This window comes from Oncorhynchus mykiss, chromosome 13 (assembly GCF_057628025.1).
Source record: "Oncorhynchus mykiss isolate SJ-2025 chromosome 13, ASM5762802v1, whole genome shotgun sequence".
Classification (NCBI taxonomy): domain Eukaryota; kingdom Metazoa; phylum Chordata; class Actinopteri; order Salmoniformes; family Salmonidae; genus Oncorhynchus; species Oncorhynchus mykiss.
Genome location: NC_143034.1, coordinates 31,273,391 through 31,281,330, shown reverse-complemented (window position 1 = coordinate 31,281,330; position 7,940 = coordinate 31,273,391).

Sequence of the window (7,940 nt, the reverse complement as noted above, 5' to 3'; positions counted from 1 at the left end):
TAGTAACGGGAGATGCCCTGTACTGAAACAACCTGATCTTCTCCAGGTGTCAGTGAGTGTGTTAGTGTGTGTGTGTCACACGTATGTACGTGCCTTTTTGCATGTTCATAAGAGAATGTTGTCTGCTCCGAGAGGTTGCTGGTTTCAAGCCCTGAGCCGATTAGGTGAAAATCTGTCAATGTGCCCTTGAGCAAGGCACTTAACCTTAATTGCTTCTGTAAGTCTGCTAAATTACTCAAATGTAAAGGTAAAATGAGGAACTTTGAGGATCCCCTAGTCCATCAGTCCCCTTGTCTTCGCTTGGTGAGTTGTCTCATGACAGGTGACAACCGCAGGCTTCACCCCATGCTGAGGCTAGCTCAACTGGGCCTCTCACAAACTATCCCTTTAAGTGGTCTTCAAATTCAAAGAGACAAACCAAGCTTAACAGTGAGCTCGATGGAGTTAGCACCTAGCGTGGGAGCGACCTTGGACCTAGCATTGGAATCTAGTTCATTTGACAGCTGCCTCTGAGGCCTCCTGACTTTAGCAGTGCTAATTATGCTAACAGAGATGTTGAGGATGGATGCGTATGCTATGTAGGCTAGGCTAGCTCTGCTGTCTGTTGAGTGGACAGTGAGGTGAGGACAAGGGGCTAACAGTTGCTCTAGTTGTCCAATCTGCCACTAGGGTGGCATAGGGAGATCAAAGGGAAACGAGGATGGGCCGGATCGGCATGGCAAATGGGGGGGATCGTCACGGCAGCTAATCCCACAGCGATTTCACCAGGGGGGACTACCATCACCACAAGACTGCACGCAAGCAGAAAGGACACTGAACAGCCTATCCACAATTCCAAGCAACTTCCCTCACTCGTGCAATATACTGAGCCTGTTAAATATTTGAGGTGTCTATGTGCCTTCCTCCCTTTACACCAGCACCAGGCTTCTACAGTACATTATGTCCCTCCTTCCTGCCATTCTGGGAAACTGTTTCTCCTCAGAGTGAACGTGGTGAGAGAAAGGGGTCCGGGAAGGAGTTCTCCTTTCTTCATTACAAGTGGTCAGAGAGTGTTGAGGTTTGTGTGTACATGTGTTTGTACGTACATGTACGTGCATGTGCGTACGTGGATACAGTGCCTTCGGAAAGTATTCAGACCCCTTGACTTTTTCCACATTTTGTTACTTTTACAGCCTTATTCTAAAATGGATTAGATAAATAAAAAATACTCAGCAATATAACCACAATACCCCATAATGACAAAGTGAAAACAGGTGTTTAGAAGAAAAAAAACATTTACATAAGTATTCAGACCCTTTGCTATGAGACTTGAAATTGAGCTCAGGTGCATCCTGTTTCCATGGATCATCCTTGAGATGTTTCTACAACTTCATTGGTGTCCACCTGTGGTAAATTCAATTGATTGGACATGATTTGGAAAGGCACACACCTGTCTATATAAGTGACAAAAGTTGACAGTGCATGTCAGAGCAAAAACCAAGCCATGAGGAAGGAATTGTCGTTAGCGCTCCGAGACAGTATTGTGTCGAGGCACAGATCTGGGGGAGGGTACTAAACAAATTCTGCAGAATTGAAGGTCCCCAAAAACAGTCTTAAATGGAAGAAGTTTGGAACCACCAAGACTCTTCCTAGAACTGGCCGCCCGGTGACCAAGAACCCGATGGTCACTCTGACAGACCTCTAGAGGTCATCTGTGGAGATGGGCGAACCTTCCAGAAGGACAACCATCTCTGCAGCACTCCACCAATCAGGCCTTTATGGTAGAGTGGCCAGAAATAAGCCACTCCTCAGTAAAAAGGCACGACAGCCTGCTTGCAATTTGCCAAAAGGCAAAGACTCTAAGAACACGAGAAAAAAGATTCTCTGGTCTGATGAAACCAAGATTGAGCTCTTTGGCCTGAATGCTAAGAGTCACACCTGGAGGAAACCTGGCACATCCCTACGGTGAAGCATGATGGTGGCAGCATTATGCTGTGGGGATGTTGTTCAGCGGAAGGGACTAGGAGACTAGTTAGGATCGAGGCAAAGATGAACGGAGCAAAGTACAGAGAGATCCTTAATTAAGGTTCACCTTCCAACAGGACAACGACCCTAAGCACACAGCCAAGACAACGCAGGAATGGCTTCGGGACAAGTCTCTGAATGTCCTTGAGTGGCCCAGCCAGACCCTGGACTTGAACCCAATCGAACATCTCTGGAGAGACCCGAAAATAGCTGTGCAGCAACGCTCCCCATCCAACCTGACAGAGCTTGAGAGGATCTGCAGAGAAGAATGGGAGTAACTCCCCAAATACAGGTGTGCCAAGCTTGTAGCGTACCCAAGAAGACGCTGGGCTGTAGTCGCTGCCAAAGGTGCTTCAACCAAGCACTTAGTAAAGGGTCGGAATACTTATGTAAATGTGATTTCAGTTCATCTTTAATAAATTATGAAACATGTCTAAAACCTGTTTTTGCTTTGTCATTGTGGGGTATTGTGTGTAGATTGACGAGGGGGGCATTTAATCCATTTTAGAAGTCTTTAACCTAACAGAATGTGGGAAAAGTAAATGATCGGAATACTTTCCAAAGGCACTGTATGTGCATGCATGTGTGTGTTCGTGCCTGTTTGCTTGCACATTTGCGTGTCTGTGCATGCATGTGTGTAACCCCCTTTATGATTGATGTGGTGGAGTTTCATGGGAACCTGCGTTTGGGTAATCCCACATTTGGCTGGAGAGGGCTTCTCCAAACAAACCCATCCAATATAAGACCCACTGCTTCTGAAGTGGCTCCGGGCTCTTACACACCAACCCTCACCAAGACCCAAGTCTCCCTTTCTTTCATTCTCTCCCCCTTCTCTCCTTTCTTCCCTCATACATTTCATATAAAACAGCAACCTACCATGAGGCAACCCCCCCCCCCCCCCATCTCTGTGTCTTTCTTTCAGGAGAAGAGGGGGAACGAGAAAGGAATGGGGTGTGGATAAGCCGAGGCAGCGTGGGATTGTCAAACTGAAAAACTAGCTTGCCTTTTTTGTTGGCCCAGACTGGATAATAGAGGCTAGCTTGGCAGAGCGGTCTGGCTGCTGGTCAAACAAGAGAGAGGGTGTTGGAGAGAGATCCTATTGGACTTTATAGTGCTGCCAACGTGGATACGGATGCCATGGGACCTACCCTGGCCTGGCGGTAATGCTTAAGGGTGATGTTTACCTTCGAAGCAGATCTTGGGTCAGCTCTGTAACTGTGCTGTTTGTCTTGTTACAGTCGACCAGTACATTCTATGGCCACAGAAATATGACAGTCTCGGCAAGCTACAATAGGCTATATTGTTGTTATTGCTGTGCTGTAGCTACAGTAGAATAAGAATATATTCTTGAATACATTATGTGTAGCTAGACGCAACTCAGAATTTGAATAATGTCTATCACAATTCGGAGAACACAGTGTACATATGTATCTTAATTTGATCACTCTTTTGTCGCTGAGAATTTTCCTGCACCGCAGGAAATGCCAATGAGCTTTGTGATGGACATGAATTCACTGAACACACACTAACACAGTGATGTTAACAGTGCTGCCCTTTTCATGTCGACTACTTTTGGCCAGTTAATAGCCCAACCATCTATCAAGCATCATTATGGACTCAAAGTGCAAAGCCTGTTTCTGCAGGATTATTTTGCTGGGACAATACACGTCAAATTAAGATCCTGTAGCTAACTTGCCTGAAATCCAGACCTGTTATGTGCTAACATTTCAGTCCTACTCTGTGTCATATGCCAAACATGTATGCTAAGTGGGGAGTGGAAGGAGAAAAGTAGTGGAGCGTCTTTCAGACAGCAATGATAGGAGATGTGAGGATACGACATAGCTGAGTGACTTGGTGTATAGAGAGAAGAGGATAGGGCCAAGAATCGAGCCCTGGGGGACACCAGTAGTGAGAGCATGTGGTGTAGGCTGAGCCTCTCCACGTCACCTGGTAGGAGCGAAGTGTGCAGTTTGCAATCCAAGAGTGTGCAGAGTCTGAGACACCCAGCCCTGAAAGGCTGGGGAGGAGGATCTGATGGTTCACAGTGTCGAAGGCAGCGCATAGATCTAGGAGGATGAGAACAGAGGAGAGAGAGTCAGCTTTGGCAGAGTGGAGAGCCTTCGTGACACAGAGAAGGGCAGTCTCGGGTTGAGTGGCCCGTCTTGAAGCCTGACCGGTCACGATGATCGTTCTGAGTGAGATAACGACTGAGTTGATCAGAGACAGCACACTCAAGTATTTTGGAAAGAAAAGAAAGGGATACAGGTCTATAGTTTGACATCAGATGAGTCAAGTGCGAGTGGCCAGACCTCACTAGTCACAGGATTTTCATCTGAAGAGAGGGGAGAAGGCTTAGGGTAGTTCTGTGTGAGTGGAACCAGGGAGGAAGAATCAGGAAGGAAGATGGATTTAGCAGAAGGGAAAGATGATAGGGTAGAAGAGGAGAAAGTAGTGGGAGAGAGAAAAACCAAAGCGTGCGATGGCCAATGACCATCTGGGTAGGGGCTGTGGCTAGGGTTGGAGGAAAGGGAGAGAAAAGGAAACAAAGTAATGATCAGAGACCTGGAGGGGGGGGGGTTGCAGTGAGATTAGTAGGCGAGCAGCTTCTAGTAAAGATGAGGTCAAGCGTATTGCCTGCCTTGTGAGTTGTAGGGGATCGGGAGAGTGGGAGGTCAAAAGAGGCACAGACAGTTGGAAATAAATGAATCGAAGGCAGACGTCAGGAAGTCGCCGAGTACGAAGAGCCATCAGGAAATGAGCTCTCCGAGAGCGCCTGGTGGAATATAGATGACAACAATGTTGAGCTTGAGTCGACAAGTGACAGTGACAGCATGGAATTCAAATGAGGAGATGGACAGGTGAGAGAGGGAGAAAAAAAGAGAAGGGAAAAAATCTCCAGTTACAAGAAATGAGCAGCCCTGTGCCACCACCACAATGACCAGATGCTCTTGGACTAGGAGAGAAAAAGTAATCTGACGAAGAGAGCAGCTGGAATATCAGTGTTCTCTGTAGTGGTCCATGTTTCCTTCAGGACCAAAAAGTCCAGGGGCTGAAGGGCAACATATGCTGATCGCAGATCGCCAGAGACCCGGAATTCCACACGGGTCGTGCGTGCAGGGTTCACTAAATTATAAGGGTTGCAGCCAAGGGACAGTCTGTAATGCCTACTGGAGAATCAACACAGAGTTGCCAAAGCTACAAAAGAGTAAATTATATCATCAGAAAAGAACTAAGTGAGATGCTCCTGTGAAAGAGTAGTTTGGAGCTTTGTTTCGGGAAGGTCTTGCATTCGTTTTGCCGACACGACCTCCACCTACAGCTGCTGCTGAGAAACCAGGGGAGACTGAAGTACTAACACTAATTGCCTAGCAGAGGTGAAGAGCACGCCACATTCTACTAATTGCTGATTGCCTAGGAGAGCAGAAACCACTCCCCCTCCAATACAGCCACTGATTATCAAAACAAGTTACAAGTTGCCCTGCCCCTGAATCCTGGTTGATGTGTCAACAATCATCTGCAAATGATGAGCAGTCAGCAGTTCACACACCAAGTAGGCTACTGGGAAGACAGGCAGCACTTAAAGTAGATGGCAGTACTAGACAACAGATAAAGACAACATTATACTTCTCACTCCTGGAGATACCAGGGGTCCTCTAGCTATAGAATGAAGCACACGTTCTCCATCACCTCGTCCACGTGGTGCTCAATACATCACTGGTGTTGACTTCACTAGTCAATGCGTCAGTCCCAAATGGCATCCTGATCCCTACATAATTTTGACCAGTGCCCTGTGGGCCCTAGTTTGCCCATAGTGATTAAATATCTAGCTTGTGCGACAGTCACTCACGTCCCCTTACTTCTTCTCCTGTTTGATATGACAGTTTCCTGTCTTTGGATGGGTTAAAAAGCACACACAGGGCTGTACATCAGAGGAGAGAAACACCGTAACACGCTCACGCAACCAAGATAACAGAGATGGCAGTGTTTGTCGGTGCTTAAGTCGTTCTGAAATCCATCAGATTGAAACAAACCTTTCTGAGGATTCGGCAACGTATGTCAATGTCAACATGACAAAAAACCTACATGTGGCCCAAACATCTGGTAAGAGAGAAGATTGTACTATAAATATTTCTGTATGTTAAGTTGAAATAGTGGTGTTGTTTTTAGTGAAGGACTCCAGGGAACCACACTGTTTTTGAAGTCAGTAACTGCAGTCCAACCATGTGCAGTGGTGCAGGAAGTCAGGGGCTGTGCCTCAAAATGGCACATTATTCCCTGTGTACTGCACTACTCCCCATTTGTTAGTAGTTACTGTCTTGTCACTACAACTCCCGTTCGGACTCAGGAGAGAAAAAGGTTGAGAGTCATGCGGCCTCCGAAGCGCAACACAACCAAGCCTCACTGCTTCTTAACACAAGCAACCCGGAAGCCAGCGGCACCAATGTGTTGGAGGAAACGCTGTACACCTAGCAACCTGGTCAGCGCGCACTGCACCCAGCCCGCCACAGGAGTCGCTAGTTTGCGATGAGACAAGGATATCCCTACCGGCCAAACCCTCCCTAACCCGGACGACGCTAGGCCAATTGTGCGTCGCCCCATGGACCTCCCGGTCGCGGCCGGCTGCAACAGAGCCTGGGCTCTAACCCAGAGTCTCTGGTGGCACAGCTAGCACTGCGATGTAGACCACTGCGCCACCCGGGAGGCCTTGTACTGCACTACTTTTGACCAGAGCCGTTGGGAATAGGGTGCCAGCAGAGTAATGTGTGTGTTGTTCCTCAGGTCTAAAGGTAGAAGGCTCTACAGACTTGTGGCTCTCAGCTTGGGACTGCTGTGTGTTCCACCAGTCCCTCTCGACACCTCCCTGCACGTCTAAGGACTTCTATGTGTCGTGTGTTTTTTGAACTTTACATACTGTATAGCTAGGCAGCAAAATTAAGGCAAATCTCTGGCACAATGAAGAAGTTAGTTAAAAGTGAAATAAATAAAGCAGAACAGCAGTTGAACCTTTCTCTTTGAGGTTCTTACGCGATAAGCATGTTTTCTTTCTAGTGGTGAGATAACAGACAAGCTTCAAACCCACTGGACAGCAGAACTATGCCCATTGCAATCGACAGGACAGTTTGTGTTTTTTTTTTAAATAGGTTATCGTCACCTTTCTCTCATTTTGGTCTTGTCGCATTTCGCCCAGTGTAGGCGGCATTAGATCGCTATCGTCTAGGTATCGTCATGAGAAATCAGGTCATCGAAGGACACCTTCTTCCTTGTTGTGGTTGACAAACTTTCTCAACGGATCCACCGCTTCCTATCTTCTTCTGGACTATATTTTTGATGCTCTCAAATGATGTTTGTCTGTCTATTACTCCTCTGATGTCAATGAGGTCAGCGTCAGCTGAATAATCAACGGCGTCAGCTTGTGCCAGTACCATTCCTTTAGAAGATTTGATACTGTGTGGTGCCGAATTGAATTAAAATCTAATCAAATTGTATTTGTCACATGCGCCGAAGGCAACCTTGGAGCGAAACGTACAAGCTCTTTCACAATGATGCAGAGTTAAACAAGAAGGTAAAATACAAGACAAATAAAACACACAAGAATGAAGCTGTATACAGGGATTACCAATACCATGTCAAATGAATTGAATATCTCAACCCAGGTAGTCTGGTTTCTTATAAGGCACCTGACCAGAAGTGAGGTGAGCGAAGCCACATAGCCCAGGATTGAGTGGGTAACTCTAGTGCTGTTTGGGCCGTCTGATACAGCTGCAGTGTCCTGTGTGTGTTGACCCCTGGAGCTCCTTCCATCTGGACAGACAACCTAACAGCTGCTGACCCCTACCTGTGTGTGTGTGTGTGTGTGTGTGTGTGTGTGTGTGTGTGTGTGTGTGTGTGCGTGCACTAGCCCCATCCCAGAGCTTCACCATCCACCTTCACTAACC